Here is a 19,449-nt window from a genome sequence, read left to right as displayed (position 1 = left end):
TGGCAATCAAATTCTCAGAGTAGCCATTTGTTCCACAATGTCAAAACAACTGAAGGGGCATTTGGACAGTGGAACTGATTAAAATGTTGGAATGAGTTTGCTACATTAATTTGTGGAAAACACCCAAGCTTGAGTTGGTGACTCTATAATTTAATGCAGTGTTATGGACATTGTGATGTTACTGTACAGAATCTAACAAGGTTTTCTGTCCTGCTTTAGAGAAAAAACTGCTGCTTGTGTTCATTAATGATATTTTTGTGATCTGTATGACTAGGAAGACTTGTCATAGGTGTGTCAGTAACTCTGGAAGGAAAAGCCCTAGGGATAGGCATTAGTCCCTACAGGACAGGGAACACTGAAAGAAGAGATTTGTGTGCCTCTTTTTCCAGGCCTGGTTTCAGAATGAATATAAAGTGTGCTTTGGATAGTCTGTTCAGGCTCCATGCCATTTTTTGCTGAGTAGCTGCTCTTCATAGATCCTGAATTCTGCTGTTTTCAGCACAGGCACAAGAAAGGTGTTAGATGGAGCAGCAGAGCTGGATAAAGCAGTGACAAGAAACACAAGACTAAATAATTACCTGGGGAAGTGACTTCAGTGCTCTTTCTGAACCAAGCAGAGTCAAAATTTGTGTGTGGCACTATCAGGAGAACAGGGCTTAGACCATAAAGCTCTTCCATAAAAATGAAGTAATGGGATATTTCTTTTCCTATTTAGGAAATTTTTGAAAATAAATTATCCCATTACAAAGTAGAGAAATTTTTAAAAACAAAAATTAGTGCGATAGAAGACCTCCTTAAAAAATTACAAATTTCTAAGTAAAATTTGTTTATAGTTTATTTGCCTTTGTTTATAGTTTACTATGTTTCTATTCCTTGTCCAGGCCATTGACTTCCTTCAGAAAGATGCTAATTTCTGTAGCCTTTTAGAGCATTTCTAAAGCAAATTAATTAGCTTGCTTCTAAATGTCAAAATTTTCTTGCACTTTCAGCATCTAGATGACTTACTGACATTACAGCCCTGAGAAAGAATTAGCCTATGGGAAGACAATTGATAAAACAAAAGATATTTAAAAAAGCAAACTGTGCTGTCTCAAGGGGAAAAAAAGTATTTGATAAAAGGCCAGTGCATAAATTTCGTCAGTGCTTCCTTGCACTCATGTTACATACTCAATTATGTAGCTAGATAATTTCTATCATATTTTACGAAAAGAAATTTCCTCAGAAATTTGTGTACCATCTGTTTGTTTTATCAATCACCTGCATTTTTTCTCAAGGGAATATTTGAATTTTGATTATAAGGGTAAATATTTTATTGGAAATGAGGAAGGCAAGGAAAAATTGCCAAGTTTTCCTTTGAAGCTGCATTATTTCAGTTGACTGAAGATTTTTTTTACCTTATTGTGGAAGTTTCCTGCTTTAGGAAACAGGTTTTAAGGGTTTCATTTTTTCAAATAAAATTTAGAATTTAGTGGTGAATGTGTTATCAGGTATCTGGAAAGGAGCTGACTTTTTCAGTGAATTTGGTGCTTTATGGAAGAAAAATAGAACAAATATATCATGAAGAGTGTCAGACTTCCCTATATCTTGCCTATGTTCCTGATAAAATCTCATATTCTTTTTTAGGAGGAATGATTTCTTCCAGGCAGTAAAGGTTTTTCAGTCTTTGCCTCTCCAGATTGATCTCCTTAGGTGATGTTAGGTGGGATGCTAAATTCTATAACATAAACTGTTCTCCAAGGAGAGTGATACTTAAAGCTACTGCTTTGTTTCAGAGAAGTGAAGAATCACCAGATTAGCACTTCAGTAATTTCTAGCCTAAAGACAGCCCAAATTAATTTAATTGAAGAATAAAAGCTTTGCACAAAATATGACATTTTTTACATTATTGATCTCCTATCCCAATTGACTGTATTCCATGAGTGGATGCATTATTTTGAAAAATACTATACAATTACAAACCAAGTTTCAAAGAAAGATGGTACATAAATATTTAAATGATGTTACATTTGGGGAAAAAAATAAGTGGCAGCAGTATCTTCATGACACGTATTTGACATGTGATAGCTGATAAAGAAAAGTCCTGGTAAAAGGGAGTTGAATACAAGTGTTGACTTTCTGAAATTCTGCACCAGGTGAAAATTTCCTTGGCTCAACTTGAGTTTTTTGGAGTGAGGAGAGAAAAGGATGTTCACTGTACCCTTCCCTGTGGGGGTCTGCCTATGGCTCAGGAGAATAAGGAAGAGCCAGGGAACAAATTTTTACATCAGAACTCACCTCTACAGGTGTTTAAATTTAAAGTCCTGATTTAAGGTTTCTTCATGGGTGTTTTAAGGTCTAAAGTGTGCTAATAATAGGATAAAGTGCATATAAATGTAGGTTGTCATCTGTCAAATGTCTCTCTTTTGAGCTTCTTCATCTTTTGGTATTAATAAGTTAACACAATATCTGACCAAATATCTTCTGATTTCTGGCAATTTTTGAACAATACTGAGGCATCTGGAAAAGAAGTAGAGGCTAAAAAACCTTATTTCCAGAAAAAGCAGTCTGTATTTTTAAATTTTTTAAAGTGAATTAGCATGTATTCAATTATTTAGACTTCTAATTAGTAAAGTCTTTAGAAATCTTGATTACAACTGTCAACAATCATTCTGTATGTATTTTGACTATTTTAACTTCTCTCATCTACATCTATTTTACATTGTATTTTTAACTGTGCTGCAGTTCAAGGAGTGCTTTGAGCACTCTCCCACAGAGCTCTAATTGCCTGGCTTCTGCAGATACCATATCAGCACATCAGTGTTAATGCAGCAGAAAGCAAGTACCCTCGTGTCTCTACAAAGCCAGTTTAAGATATTTCTAGAATATACTTTTGAATTGCTTTTTCTTCATCTTATTTTAGATAACACTTTGACTTAAATGAAACTGCCTGTGGGGTATTGTAGATTGATCAAAAAGGCCTGTATTGTTCTATTACTTTTAATTCTTGGTGCTGCAATAAATCATTTTCTGCCTACTTCATTTACATTTTCTAAGTTCTTAATTTAGTTCCAGCATAGGATTGTCACAAATGGAGGAGTCAGAGATGTGAGGAGAAGAGTGGGGAGCAATGTTTATTGTAGCAGTACATAGAGCAGAAAGGATTTTGGCTGAAATATGGAATTAGAAGCTTTTTAAGAATGAAGCAAAGGATTTCAATTTCCTTCCAGTCTATATGAATCAACAGAAATGTAAAATGAGGGCTGCAGTGTTGGGTGGAAGGAAGATTGCAAGACACACAGTGTGTTAAGAGCATGTTTATTAGTAAGATTTTGACCTGCAATACTCAGATAAAAATGCCTGTGCATCTTCATAAAAATGCTCATCTTTGGCCTATGCCTTTGGAAGAACTCACAGGGAAGATTTCTTTCAGGAACTTATTGCTTTTCATATAGCTTTTCTTCTGAAATGTGGTATAAAATTTTACTTTAGTTGTAATTATAGAAAGCAATTAACTGCTTTTTCTCTGCAAAACTGAACAATGATGTTCTTTAACTAAGTACATTTATTGAAAAACTAATATATTAAGAAAGCTGAAGATTTACCTTTTTCTTCTTCCCTTTAATATAAGAGTGTAACTTTGCAATCCTGTAATTATGGCTTCTCATTTTTGGCATACAAATTGTTGGCAAATGGTTTTTCATTTGTTCTTTTGTGCTGAAATGTAGAACCTAGAAAAATTGTCTTCTTCCTATGTATATACAATATGATTTGATTTCTGGGCATCTTAAATCGTCTTCTAGCTTGTTATCTCTGCAAAATGTGAGCTACCAGAATTTTTTCTTGTTTTTTTAAAGATTTTTTTAGTAGTCCAGAGTTCTTTCTGGGAAGATATTTTTGGGATATAGGTGTCCAGCTGATAATCACAGAAACATTAAGGCTGGAGGAGACCTTCAAGATCATCCAGTCCACACTGAACCTAGCACCCCAATGATCTCTCCTAAACCATATCCCCAAGTGACACATCAACTGTGAAACCTTTGAAAACATTCAGGAGATGTCATGTGGCGTGGTCTCCACATGAAATGCTAGAAACAGGCATGAAGTTTGTGAAACCTGTTTGGCAAACAGATTCTAATCTAAGGTTTGCTGTCCATCAGCAAGAAGCCACAGGTCTGTCTTGTTCAGAGAAAGAAATATTTCAGTGGGGTTGGGAGGTGGAAGGTACTGTTTCATATCAGAGTTTCAGTGCTCTGGCAATAGTATGAAGCTACTGGGTGTCAAATTTCTGCATTATGAACTGCTAAAATTCTTCAGTTTTCATGAGAATTAGGAATGCAGCAGACACTCTCCAATTCAAGACAAGGGAAATCTTCTGCATGTGGGAAGACAAAGACTAATTTTAGCCATGCAAGGACAAATATGCAGAAAGCAATTGTATCAATTATTATTAGATTATTGTGCTAGAAAGACCTTTGTCCTATTGTATAAATAGAAAGGAATTCAGAAGTTATAATTTGGCAATTTGTAGCTAGCAGCCCATAACTTCAGAAGTGTCTGCTGTCTTTTTGTGATGGCTCATCAACTTCAGCTATGAAGTGTGAGTTCCCAGAGGTCTGAGTTTTTTAAAACATGTGAAACAACCAAAATTGAGTTCCTGGTAGCTTTATTTCTTTGTTTTTCTTGAAAATATAAATTTATATCTAATATTAAAATGTACTAAAGTGGACATAGTTCATTTATTCTACTATTCACTACAAATGGAAAAGCTAAATATTAGATATTTTCGGTGTGCAAACTACTGTGGAGCTGAAAAATGCAGAATCCATTTTAGAAAATGATGAGAAATGTTTATTTTGCTGTATGTCATAGGTCAATTTAGATAGTTTTAGTTCTTAGTAGAGACATATTGATTTTCATGCTTCCCCTATTAGTTAGAATGACATTTACAGGATACCAAGTGTGAACAGCAGCTAAGGTTCATATATCACGGTCCCAATGCCAACAAAGACCTTTTTAACACTCAGAAAAATGGAAACAGAATTTAATAAAGGCCCATGTTCAAATACCAACTTAATTGAGAAGCACAAAAATGACTGCTTTTTCTCTAATTTTAAATATTTCTTTATTGAAGTTGTGTCTGAGTTCAGTTGCTTTCATAGCTTAAGTAGCTTAGATCTATTAAAATTCTATTGCCTATAAATCATGAGTTAGGCCAAATAATACTGTTTTTTGCTCTCCCACACCTCTAAGCCCAGCAAAAAGACAAACTTACACGTCTTGTGTTTAAGGGTATCTTCTGCAGCTGATCACACAGGCAGATGTGCCAGATATGCCAATGAGCCCAATGAGCTAAAGCTGTTCTTGCCTCCTAACTCAACTTATTTCAGCAAGAAAACCTCCAGACATTGTAAAAGAGCAAGAGCACAAGGTTGGGTTATTTTACATAGACTCTCTGACAGAACTGGGAAAATTCAGGAAATTTTTTTGTACTAGTGTGGGTAAGAGGAGCTGCTGGTTTTTAGCTGCTTCCTTTGTGAACATGTATACTTTGACTTTTAAATAATTCATTAAAAAGGCCAGTATTTAAGGGCAAATATAAAATATGTCAATAGATCCTTTGACATAGTAACTGTTATTTTATTTCTCCATTTAGTGTATGTGTGTATGCATTTGTATGTATCCATCAAAATACACAAACACATACAGGTGACTTATGTCAATACTACTCTTTCAAAGTTATACTGATTATCTTTCATTTATCCATGCACTTTTATGCATCTTGTTATTCAATATTGTGACTCCAAGAGGTCTGAGAACAAAACATTTTAAAGATGGGCCATGACATAAGGCAATGGGGAACAGCTGGCTCACTGCATGTCAGAGTGAGAACTGTGCTACTCTTAGAAAAATAAAGGCAGGAAAATCCCCTAATTTCCAAGAGAGCACAACAGTTTCAAAGGACAGACAGAGAAATGAAGAGGCTGTTTGTAGTGATTAAGAGGAACAGACAGTGTCTTTTTTCTGGAATTCACTGTCTGCACTGGTGTAGAAGAGCAGCAGGCAGTGCCGTGTGGGTGCTGTGATTTACAGGAACAAAGCAGCTGTCCCTAGTGGAACAACATCAGAGATCCATGAGCCTGGTGACTGTTCTCTCCATCTCCATTTTGTCTGTAGTTGTTAACAGTCCTTGGACAGTGTATTCAGTCATTTTATTTTCTTAGAAGGTAAGAGTGTTCTGAACATAATAGACATATGAAGACACTGAAGGCTGGCTGCTGACAGCATTTCCATTAGGCTCCAGTTCCTTTCTGCTTCTGTATGTGCAGTCTTGCCCTGAAGGGTTACTTTAGGTCAGGTCATGGTTCAGAGGACAAGGAGCTGCAGAGTTGGGCTGCCCAGAAACATCTGAAAGTTTCAGAGAAGGATGCCAAAGGTCAGCATGGTTTGACATGGTGCTGCATGGAGTGGGGCCCTCTGTTTGATGGGGTTTGCTGTGATTCCGGCAGTTAGTGGTGGCTAAAGCAGAGGCTGCTGGGGCCAGTAACCTGCAACTCCTGAACAAGACTGCTTCTGACTGATGGGCACCAGTGGGGTCCTGAGCCCGTGCATGGGTTGCTTTCAGCACCAGGGGTGTAGACGTCAATGTTGGGGTCAACTTGGAGCTAGACCTCACCTTTGTGAACATCTGCAAACATTTGCTGTTTCCAGAAAGTGCTAATGCAGAGAAGCATCTGCTCTGATGTATTGCTCCTCTGCCCACACAGCACACATTTTCTGTGCTCATGTATGATTTACATGGAGTTTTGACACACAGTTATACTTAGAGATTAGTAAAATTGCAAATTTAATGTCTCAGTGCTTGCTGGGGTTTTCTTAGTTCAGAGAGATTCATTAATGGCTGGCTTCTTTCTACTCCTGTTTTTACCTAGTTTACATTCATGTTCTTGTTTACTTAGCTTAGCTTTTGGATGTTGTAGTCTTTCCTCCACAGCCATCTCATAGGGGAATCATCTCAGTCTAGTCCTTTTCCCCCCCTCTCCTTTATTTTGTTGGGGTTTTTTTCTAGTTGCTTGGTTTTTGGTTTTTTTTAATGGGCATGGAAGAGTGACCATTTCAGGACCTGCTGCAAACTCCCTTCTTGCTACAGACTGCAGCAGAAAGGGTTCATACATCAGACTCCTGTTCCTGTTGTTCCACACTTTTGTGTGTTATTGTATTGTTGTGGCTCTTTGTCTTCTATTTGGTGTTTGTTGGGTTTAGAGTTTGGAGAAGTACAGCACTTGTGATTTATAATTTTAGAGTGGGAACATGAGGTCTGCTTTCAGATTCTCATTCCTACGGTTTTCATGAAAATGCAGCAAACCTGAGAAATCTTCAACTTACTTTGGGTGTAGAAGAAATACTGAAATGCTTTGAGTGGGTTGTTCGTTGTGAAGTAGGCACTCTAGAATAAAATGGACTTAAAGGACATGAACAATTCATGAGAAAAATTGATCTGTCCAGCCTGAGAAAACTGACACTAAAACTTAAAACAAACAAAATCCATCAAATTTTTTTCTTTATTTTTCTTCTGGAATTTCAGTGCTTGTGGAAACTAGAGAACACTGGAGATTGATTGATTGATTGATTGGGTAGTTCAGTATTGTACAAGAAGCATTTTCTTATGATCCCATCTGAAATGTCTTTTAAGAATATAGATAGCAACAGTATAAGCTAGTGCTAAGAGAAACGGAACCTAGCCAGAATTCCCCAGAAATCCAGAAATAGGGGTGTTATTCAGAAGTAGAAAATTGATGCAGGCAGGTCTGGAATAACACATTTATCCCAACATATAAATGCTCCTTAAATAAGCAATGATATACAGCATTTACACTTCAGGGGAAAATAATAAAGAAAAAGATATACTTAATAAAGTGTGACCTTTCTGAAATAGAAAAAAGTATTAAAGCATTTCTTAAAAAAATTTTTATCAGTTCTAAGTATCTATTGGATTAAATTTACCTGAAAAAACATGTCCTGGAAGAGGTTGTCCAGAAATGTACCATTTTCTCCGTTAACAGAGAGAAGCAATTTATCTCTTCTCAGAAAACAGACTCCAATTATAGATTTTGTACATGTTACACTCAATATGCAGAAATCTGATCAGATCAAAAGCCTACTCACAGGGCACACCAGAATTACTTTGGAACAACAGCTTGCAATCTTTATGTAAATTCAAATGTGTCTCTCTATCTTGTTCTTCCAGTGTTTGGTGTAGCATGAAAAACTGCAGACATCGTCTCTTTTGAAGGGAAATGACTGATGCAATTTTAATAAAGGTTACTAACAGTGTATTGTGAATCAAGTTCTATGAAATAGTAAGAGCTAGGTGGCAAACAATTTTACCTTGCAACACTGCAAATTCTCCTAGCAGAGGAAAACCTGCCTGTGGAATATGACCTCTTCCCCATAGTGGTTCAGAAGGCATTAAAATGCTTCTGACTCAAAATGTGAAGATTAGTTTATTCTAACTGATTTCAAGTACCAAGTGAAATAAATTACTTTAAAGTCTTCCACATTTTCAAGGCCACCCTTGAAACTTGTACCTTCCTTTTGGTTTTGTCCCTCTGGCCTGAAGATCAAATAGACCTTGTGAGGTCTCAGGGAAAAATGTGCTGGTCTGACTAGAGGCACTGAGATGAATTTGGGTAGGGGTGAGAGAATTAAGGAAGGTCTGCTATGAAATCACCCAGGGATACATCCCAGTCCCCCAGTCAGATGAAATTAACTAAAAGGTTGGTATGTGAAAAGAGACGCTTTTTCCTTTTGACATTATGATTCTTAAATATGTGAATTGTCATCTGGGGTACACCGCAAAACTCCACTGAATTAGGTGAACTCTAATTTTCAGTTACTAGGAAAAGAGGAAAATTGTCCAACCTGGCAATAAAATCCAGGAAAGATGTGAATATGGTGGAAAGAAATGACCAATAATGGAACAGAAGCGGATACAGAGAGCAGGCTGACAGACTGCAAAGTTTCTTTCATTAATCAGATATGTTTTGGGGGTGCTGTGAAGCTATTAATTCTGCAGTTTCCCTGAAGGTTGTGCTGTAATGAATGGGCTCAGCCACCGGTGTTTGCTGCAGTTGTTCCATGCTGAGGTGCAGTTCAGAGCACAGCCCGAGCACTGTGTCACCAAAGGTACAGTTGCTAGGGAAGAAAAACATCAATGTGATACAAGGGAGGATGATCTGTGTGACTCAGGGAACAGTAAAAGAAGTTTATTTGAGCTTGTTTTCACTCCAGAAATTCTGCAGGAATAAGAAATATTAGTTGGGTCTTTTAGCTCCGTGGGAGCTAATGGACTTGCAGGCCATGTGTTTGAGAGGGTGACTTTATAGATGTCACATATATATTCCAGAAGAAGAAAAAAAAATTATTTCCTTTTTATCTTGTAATCATTGTGATTTGTGTGCCTTGTGGTCCTTTGTGTGTCACTAGTTCAGAAGTGGCACTGGCTGGGCTGCCAAACACTGCCCATTTGTAGCCACAGGCTGGGTGCTGCTCCACTGGAAGCCTAGAGCCTGTGGACATTGCAGTGGGATTTTGGCAAATACCATTGAATTCACTCTACAGTCACTACCGGGCTGGTTCATTTGTAACTACAAATGTAGTTACAATGTTCATACTCAGTTCACACCCTGTAGTAGTTACTGTTCCTACCCAGTATGTTTGTACTCCACTGCAGTTATTTCTGCGACCCTCAAAAGGGATCCCCAACCCTGATTAAAAGAGATTCTACTCCTGCAGAGTGGCAAGAGAGAGAAGTTTGCATCCCATTGTATAAATACCATAGGTTGTAAAGGTTTAAATTGCAAAATAATTGAAGTTATTGCTGAGAAGTGTTTTTATCCAACTGCGTAGATACATGGGAGAAATGCGAAGATTTTAATGTAAAATGTTGTATATTCTCAGTAATTATATTTATAATTCCTATACTAGCTTGCATTCTTCCCTTTTTTTTTTTTTCTTTAGGCTTGTCAGGAGGCTTTGCATTTATTTTAATGATAGTTATTTTCTCAATCCACTCTAAACAATTATTGTTTGAAGTGTGCTTCTCTCCAGCTCTCTTTCTGAATCATCGATTTATGTTTTCATTTTCATCTGTTTTTGACCACTTATGCAGTGCCTTGGGAATTCAGAACTGTAGCTGAGGAAAAGTGTAGTGTAAAAGCAAAACAAATCAGTGTTGCCACTTCAGGCTTTTTTGTTCTTGTTTGAGTCTCTGATACCTTTGCTCTGATGCTGCTACTGGGAGTGGAAAGTAGCATAATCAATGAGAAATCAGGCCTCTGATGCATTCAGTTAGGAACATGGCATAAACAAGAGCTATCACTGGGGCAACTTGCTCTGTTGTTCAGATGTACCCAACAGAGAATAAGAAAACCTGCTCTGTGGAATTGTTCCTTCTGTTGTTTTCAGGTAATTCCAGCCAGTGCATTGATGACCAACCAGCCTGACACTTCTGGACTTGAGCATACTCTGTCAGTCCCTTCATGATCATCTCTGGGGCTGTCAAAAGGCCAAACAGTTTGTAAAATATTTACTACTTTTGTTTTCCTCATTGTCTCCTGTCCTTTTACCTCCTTTTCCCCTACATTGATTGCAAGTGAAGAAAAAGAAGTAACATGTTTTCTTCTCCAAACATCACTGCAGACAGGAGAGCAAATAGGAACCTCTTTAGGGAGCTGGCTGGTAAACGATAAACCTCCACAAGGAGCAATTTTGGTACAAAAATGCTTCATAAATAAGCAATATCATTGTGTTAGAAGCATTTGTGCATTTGTCTTTGCTTGCCATGCAAATCTGTGTAATGTTTGCAGTAATCCCTGTTGCAGTGCTGGGCATGGCTGAGCTGCAAGAGAGCAGAGTTCAGTAGTCTCAGTGGCAGCAGGAATCCTCAGCAGAAGTGAACTGCTTACAGTGTAAATGGCAATCAGCTGCAAAACCTTCTCTTTGGAAAGATAATAAAAATCAATAATGGGTCTGCTAATGTAGAAAGGACAGCAAGAGGCAGACATTTAATTTAGTTAAAAAGTAATCGGAAAGAAAAGAGCCAGACTAAATAACCTGTATAATTAAAGAGTTTAAAGGGACTTCCAACTGGAGTGTGCTGCTTTTATGTGTGTGGGATGTAGGAAACATACATGTATATATACTGAGCTAAATTTAAATTTTTTTCTGGCACTACCAAAACCTTCAGCTAAGGAAGTTCTTCTCTTGACAGTGATGCAAATATTAACGCAATCCAAAGATTATTGTTATATAGAAAAATCAATGAGTCCCTTAAATGCCCTAAAGACTGAAAAAACCAGGAAAACTCACATAGAAGAAAAGGAAGGCAGAGAATGGGCAATGAATAAGGCACTTGCTGTGAATTGATAGAGGAAAAGGAAAAACTGGCAGACAGATTGTGACTTTCTCAAATGTCATTTTTCTTAAACATCTTTCTCATTCTTCTAAATAGCTCACTGTGAAGCAGTTTTGGACTCGCATGCACCCATGCTTGCAAATAGAAATGAGTAAGAGTCTGGCTCACATCCCCTCCCACAGTAACCACACCACGAGTCTGGGTTGTGAGGAATCAGTGAAGGGAAGTACCAGTTTGCACTGGTCTCCAAAAACGTGGGCAGGGCTTACCCTCCCTGTCCACTCTCCTGCTGAGTGTGGGAGCTGCTGCTGGGCTTTGGGTTGCAAATTTCCGGTTGGAGTGGATGGGCAGGAGCATTTTGATTAACTACCATTCATTCATTTGCAATTTTCTGATTAGATGTGATAAATGAAGGTCTTTCAGAACTCTGCCAGGTTTTCCTTTTATGGGCTAACTGTGCCTCCCTTGCCTCCAGCCAGATCCAGCTACTGAGGGCTCACTGCCTTTGCCAGAGAGTTCAGAGTTTTGTTGCCTGATAGAGTGAGCATTTTTGCTAGGATATTTCTGAAAGGGACAAAGTCTAGCAAAAACCCTTCCCAGGAAAGATCTTTCAATTTTTCTCTTGTTTCATCATTAGTACATGAAACAGGTTTTAAAAAATTGTCAGGCTCATACATAAAGCAGAAAGATGAATAAATCTTGAAGAAAGCACCAAGATGTAAAGTGCTAAAACATCTTAATGCAAAACTCTGCTGCTGCTCCACACTAGCATTGCTTTAGTAACTCAGTTGGGAGTGGGAGATTTCTCAGAAATATAACTATTTTAATGAACATTTTGCAAGATTTTTCAAATTCCTCTAAAGTCTAGAGTAATGTTTTTGTTAGAGGTCATCTCTCAACAGTAGGACTTTAATAAATTGCTGGTCTTATATTTAACAAACCAAATTCAAGTCTGAAAGAAAGGTTCCCAGGACCATTCCCATGATCCCTTCTGATCACTGATGAGATGGATGGAATTTAGAAGTCGTGACGGTTTGTTCCAGTTTGTCATATTTTGTGTCGGTTTCTCAGGTACTTCTTCTGAACCATCCACAGTGTTTTCTCACTCAATCTGTTCTCACTCAATCTTCATGTTCTTCCTGCAATAATTACAAGCTGTTTATGACAAATTGCTGTGCAAAGTAGCAATTTTTTCATGTTTACCACCACCACTTAACTCACTGGAGTGACTGTTTGGAGAGGAAAAAGAAAAGTTGAATGAATGTAGACAATACAAAACCCAGCTTTGCCATGACAGCAGATGCTACTGATGGATTTTGGTTTCCCTTAGAATCATAGAACTGTTTAGGCTGAAAAAGACCTCTAAGATTATCAAGTCCAGCCATTAACCCAGCACTGCCAAGTCCACCACTTAGTGCTACATATGCATGCTTTTTGAACACTTCCATGGATGTGATTCCATCATTTCCATGGGCAGCCTGTTCCAATACTTAACCACCTTTATGACCCTGTAAGATAACCCTCTGATTTGCAGTCCCCCTCCATCATGTCATGTTTTCCCTTGGTAGCCAGGGCCCCTGTTTCCTGAGTGTGAGGAGGCACAAGACTCCTGGTGAGGTAGACCAGTCACTGGTATCCCACTAACTGTGCTGATGCCTTTTGCCTTGAAATTAGGGCTGTTCTTCCATATGAACATGAACATCTCTATCTTCCTGTTGTCTTTCTCCTCCAGGAGCAGTCTTGTTACCTGCCTTGAGATGAGACTGCTCAGCAGTGCTCCTGCTGGTACTCAGCCTCCCCTTCCTGACAGCCCTGGCTTCAAGCCACTGTCTCTCAATCCCAGTTTTGTAAAGACATGCTGCTTCCCCACCTGGAATGGTCTTGCATGTGCGGGGTTTGATGGAGCAAGCTGGGCTGCTCCCTACCCGCCACAGCTTTCAGCATGTCTCTCCTGTGGTTGTGTAATCACTTTATCCTGTGCCTAAGCAGCACTCTTGTCTCTAGGCATGAAGCTGGGAAAGCCTTTGGCTTCCTCTGCCTATGTCTGGCTGTGCAGCTCTGCTGCCATCGTGCTAGGCTGTCCTCCCCCAGGCAAGCTCCTCCTGCTCTGCTCTGCCCAGTCCCTCTCTGCCTGGGCTGCCAGCCCTCCGTGCCCTTGATCTGCTGTCAAACACCTCAGCTTTAGAACAAAATGTGCAAACAAGAGGGGAACTCTAAGAACGTGCTGGGGACCCTTTAAAATGCTCTGGGGACCTACTTTTGTAATTGCCTTGATTTCTGCAATATGGTCTTCTGCTCCATAGCAAAGAATTAGGGCTTGTATATGCAAATTCCATCCTTCTAACTTTACATAAAAATTTTTAGAACCATTTTAGAGCTTTAAATCCCAAGTTTCAAGGTGTAATATTTAATTTGAACTAAAGTATGTACTGTGATGGGCTCTGTAATAAGCAAGTGGCTGGACTGTTCTGGGTTTCCTTGACAGTCTCTAGCTGCTCTCACCAAGTCTGTGCTGCAGGCCCAGCTGGGTCCAGCTCTGGGAGTTTCCTGTAATCCTAAAATTGAACCTCTATTGGTGCCCAGGATTTAGCTAATCCCAGTTTGGAGCATCCTACATGTTACTTTAGACCACTTCATATTTTATAGAGTCCTTAAGAAGGACAACACTGGGTAGTCAGTGAGAGCTTTTGCAGCAGGGACATGTTGCTTTGCTCAGTGAGTTAAGAGAGCAGTGAGAGATGCAGTGAGGAAAGTCAGGGAGTGAGGTAGAAGGGAAAAGCTCTAAACAGATGCATCTCTTCTTCATAGGAAAGGATTGTGTAGGTGGGGAATAAGCTTGCCTGGATCTGGCTTGTTGATTCTTGTGGTTTTTTGCCAGTAATTTAATTTTAGAAAGAAACAGGACTTGGAAATTTAACTTGTAGGTTACTCTGCTGGATTTGTGTGTTCCTGTTGTGGATTTGTTTTAGCACCAGGCTTGGTAATTCATATCACAGAATGACTGAATCTTAGAATCCCAGATTGGAAGGGATTTAGGGTCATCTGGTCCAACCATACTTGGCAAAAGCACAGCCCAGAGAAAATGGTTCAGTATCTTGTCCAGCCAAATCTGAAGTGTCCAATGTTGGGGAATCCTGCAAACTAGACCTATCAGTGATGTTTGTATGAAATTTCCCTTAATTTCTGTTATTACCTTGGTAGATAACTAGTACTTGGATTCTTAGTCCTAAAAGTTGCTATCTAAAATGTAGATTTATTATTAGCTGGGGTTCCAGTGTAGGGATCTAAGCCAAGTAATAAAGTTTATATACATTTTAGGATATAAAAGTGAGTTGCAGTTTTATGCTGACAGCTGTCGTGACTGATGTGACTCAGATATGAAGGAATAGTAGTATCAAAAATAGATTGGGCTTTGTGCAAACAAAAGATTTTGATATGGTTTAGTCTGATAGCTGTTTTATAATGAAGTTAAATAAATACAGAGTTATCCAAATGTGAATAGGGTTCTTAAGACTTACTTTAAGGTAGAGAGGAGGAAAGTTCATTTTTAGCAGTAGTTTAGGTATTGTGTATTTTTATTATAAATTAAAATTATGTAAAAACACCTACAACCTTGGACTTTATTGCTTCTTTATGTACTGCACTAAATAAGCAGAATATTTCTATTAGAAATGCTTAGTTTAAAAGGAACCTAAAGGTGAGAGTGGGAGCTGGATATCTTCATTTTAATGATAGTAAGGAGATTTTGCTCCCTTTATAGTCACAGTGAGAAATTAATTTCTCAGAGTCAATAGTCCTGGGATAATTCAGTGTGCAAAAAGGGGCAGAAAATAATTTCTCTTATATCTTGGCAAAAGTTCTTTCTCTTTTTATCTGTATTTTTAAAGAAGGCATTTTTAAAAAACAATGGGAAATAATCCATATTGTGGGGGCTGCAGCATATTTATAAATGTAACTGCTTTTGTTACCAGGGAACCTGTCTGACTCAGCTAAGCTTAGCATTTCAGCAGCTTGTTCTTTCCTCCCATTCCTGTTCTCCATATGATTTGAGGCACATAATGACCTAATGTACTTTATCAAAGCAGGAAGGGTTTGTCATGGATTTCTTTTAAGTTTTGGTAATTGTACCAAATTTTTGCATCTAGTTTCCTCCAGGGTGGCAGGAGGAGGCAAACACTCTGTGCTTTACTCCAGTGAGAATTACTGGTATTTCTGCCTAGCTGCACCATTGGCTCACACATCAAGGGTATGGATCAAACACATCAGGAGTGTAGATGGAGCAAGCAGGACCTTTGCAGAGCTTGGCAGATTTGGAATATCTCTAATTGTAATAGCACCTTCCTTACTGTGCCCCATCTCCTGTCTAAACAGGAGACATATCCTGGAAGGCATTTGGCTCAGTTTGATCTGAGCTGCATTCAATGCTGATTATCTCCATTAATTGTCTTCTCCAGAGCACAAACAGCCAGTAAAATCAATGTTAAATTTCCTCTGTCGTCCTTAGCAAAGGTGCTCCACACATGTCTTTGGTGAGCAGGCTGCAGAGCAGGGATGGGGGTCCATCCACTTTGCTACTCTCCTTTCTCCTGGATTTGGTCACAGAGCAGTGCTCCCCCCAAGATTAAAGTACTGAGCTTTCTGCAAATTATTTCATAGCATCAAAGCTTACACCATGTGATCTCTGTGTTTACATTATATTGTTGAAATTTCTGTACTATATATCTCATAAGCCACAGTGGCTTATGCTCATATTAAGTTTGTAATAGTAGAAACCGTTTAAAAAATCTTGAAAAGTTTTTTACATTGGAGACCACATAGAAAATATTCCATTTTCATTCAAGTTCTTAACAGTTTTTGGTTGAAAGAGCAGCTAGTTTACAGTTGGTGTCCATAGAAGTCTTTTAATTAAAGTTGTATCACTTCAGGGTAAATCTTGAAATACAACATTGTTCAATTTCCTTTTACAGTCAGCAGACTTATATGAGAAACTGTAGATAATTCCCTAATGGTTTCTGGTTGTTTCCATAGCAGTGTTCTTCTAATTGTCTACATTTACATCTGTCTTAGCACTACAATAGCTTCAAAAACTTTTTTTTAAAGACACTGTTAGAGCTACTTTCATTCCCAATTTTGGTTTTAGAAAGTTACAGGAAAACAGACAGTTGTTTTTTGAGGCCAGGTTTGAAGTGCCTGATCAGAAATAGTAAGAAAGCTTAGAAACCTAAACAATCACTTGTGAATGTAGCTGATTAACTTTTGCTGCTCGGAACTTCATTCCTTTTGAAGAATAGCTTTTCATGTTGTCTATACCATACACCTGCCAATTCTGCATTCTTCAGGCAGTACCCTCTGTACTGAATTGCAGAAAATGTGTCTTTGAGGAAGCCTTCCTGTCGGATCTCTCCTAAAGCTTTTATCCAGGCTTTCTCCAAAAATTAAAAAAATCTATCTCAGTTTCCTTTCAATTATGTCTCTCTCTCTCTCTCTCTCTCTTTCTGACATCCTCCTACAGTCATTTCAACTTAAGCTATGCAATTAACCCCATGCAGTAAATCTTGAAGGAAAAGAGTTATATTCCATAACATTGTAAATCTGGAGGAAATTTCCAGAAAATTCTGGTAAGGACTTCACCTCAAAATTTTATCAACCTGTCAAAAAATTATTTGTCCGGGTACCACATTTTCAGGCCCTGTGCTTTGCTTAGAAATACTGAAATTTATAACAGGAGGCCTTTGGCTGACAAGCCCCTGCTGTTGGCCTAGCCAGTAAAGCCTTTCCAAAAGCTTTCTTCCTCTCAGGCTATTTCCTTACTGAGCTTGCAAGTACAAAAGCAGTGAACTGGGCTAATTTCAGGATTTGGATATCAAAGTCCCCTTCCTTGATTATATTGGGTATGCAATTCAATGCAGTCTTTAACAATGCAGCAAGAGAGGCTTTTTAAATTTATTCCTTTTTTTGACTTTTCAGTTGCTTTAAAAGACTGTGTTCCTTCAAGCTGAATTCTACACTGAAAATAACAAAGTTTAATTAGCATTTGAACTGCTTTTTCATTGACTCAACCTATTGAAACAAAATAGAAGACAGGTGGTCACCTGAAGGAGCAAATCAAATGAATGGGCTGAGTCCCTTCATGAGTGGCTTGTCTAGGGAGGATGGAAGAAGAGCTGGGAAATGTGTATGAGGACTGCCCTGAGCAGTGGGTTGAGAACTCAGCTCAGGCTCTGATGTCCAACAGGTTCTCTGGACTGAGACTGGATGTTTCTGGGGTCAGAATAAAAGAGTTTTAATGGGAATTAAAATGAAAATTCACATGGGATCATATTAAACTTTTAAGATATTTCAGAAATTTAGAGCAAGGAGAAACAGTAAATATGTTCTGTGTACTAGCGTTATGAATCTAAGCATTGTCAGTCATGGGCAATTATTTAATTTAATATAGAAATTTCAGCTTGTAAACAGTATAACATGCAGTAATGGCTTTATTACTGGAAGATCTTTTTCTGAAATTAAAGGTTAAGACTTCAAAATTATAGCTCTGCAAAATGACATGTTTCCACTGATACATTCACCGTGTTGTGCCCCGTTGGTATTGGTGGCTTATGTCGATCATCCCAGCAATCACCACATTAAGCAGGGCATGATGCACTGGGGGAGATGTTAAAAATGAAATAATAAATGCTTTTGTCTTAAAATAGAGGACTTTACCAAAGTCTGGTGAGGAATGTGAGATTCCTATAGTCCAACAATTCCAGCAGGCATTAGCACTTAGCAGGGTGAGGTCCAAACTAGTAGTAAGAGTGGTTTTACTGGTAAAAGTTGATACCAAATATGGTAAAAATAATTATGACTTTAACATCTTGGTGGTTTATGTGCAATTTACCCACAAGGCAAAAGGTGTTTGTTCTTTGCCATGTGCTATTGTGATCAGTGTGCATCTCTGTAAAATGCATCTCTCTCATTATGCGTAATAATGGAAGAACTCATTTGGCTTTGCCTGAAGCTCCTTGTAGCCCTTCCTCCTTGTATATTGAGAGAGAAACCTCTTAGTCACTGGAAATTGATTCAAACCCCCATGAAAACACAATAAGGGAAAAATAATTTTAAAGGATCAAGGGATCAAGTCCATACACAATTCTTGAATTAAACTGACCAACAGAAGTTGTACTGTATGAAATTACCAGTTTTGGTTACTCTGTTCCTTTAATTTTCTTACATCCAAACATGGCTTGTAACAGAAATTCAGGAGAATAATTTTCTTACCAGGTGTTAGCCATCTTAAATTGACAGCAACATCAGTGCAATTAATCTTCAGTGCACGTTTCCTCATCAGAGTTGTTCTGCTGCTAATAGGTAAAATTAAGTTGTATCCAAAGTCTTTTTAAACTGTGCACTCATTTTCAAACCTTCTACATGTAATTAATAGTCATTGTACCATAAGAAACCTTCAAAACTCAGCTTGTGAGTCATGGACCATGGCCATGCTTGAGAATGCTGAGAAGTAAATAACTCCAATAAACATTTAATTTAGATTTAGTAATTGATATAGAAATGTTTAGGGATGTTAAGCTGTGTACTGCAGGAAGGAAAGGCTATTAACTGAAGTAATGCAGTTAGTTTAGCAGAAATTAAGATCTGAAAATGTGAATATTAATTGAAGTTCTGATTTCCAATTCTAAATTAAACTAATTAGGTTGTTATTTAAACACTTGAAGTAATTTCACTGTATTATATAACTTGTTTTTTTACATTTTTTGGGATAAACATAGTTATTAAAAAATTAACTTGCTATAATAAAATGCTGGGTTACTAATGTGTAAGAGGATGGTGGGTGCAGTAAAATTCCTTTCTGCACATACCACAGTACATTCTGTTGTTTTCTTAAATCCACAAATAGAGCTGAATGTATCTTGAGGTATGAACCCCAGCTTCAGTAAGAAAATACCTGAGCCCTGGGTTAATTTTTGAAAAAATCTAAGAGCTTTAGGACTCGATAAATTTCTGCTGCTCAACACTATTCATCTGAGAAGTAAAGACAGAGGAGACAATTTTTCCTGTTT

Source organism: Molothrus aeneus, chromosome 14 (genome assembly GCF_037042795.1).
Source record: "Molothrus aeneus isolate 106 chromosome 14, BPBGC_Maene_1.0, whole genome shotgun sequence".
Classification (NCBI taxonomy): domain Eukaryota; kingdom Metazoa; phylum Chordata; class Aves; order Passeriformes; family Icteridae; genus Molothrus; species Molothrus aeneus.
This window is presented reverse-complemented; position numbering follows the sequence as displayed.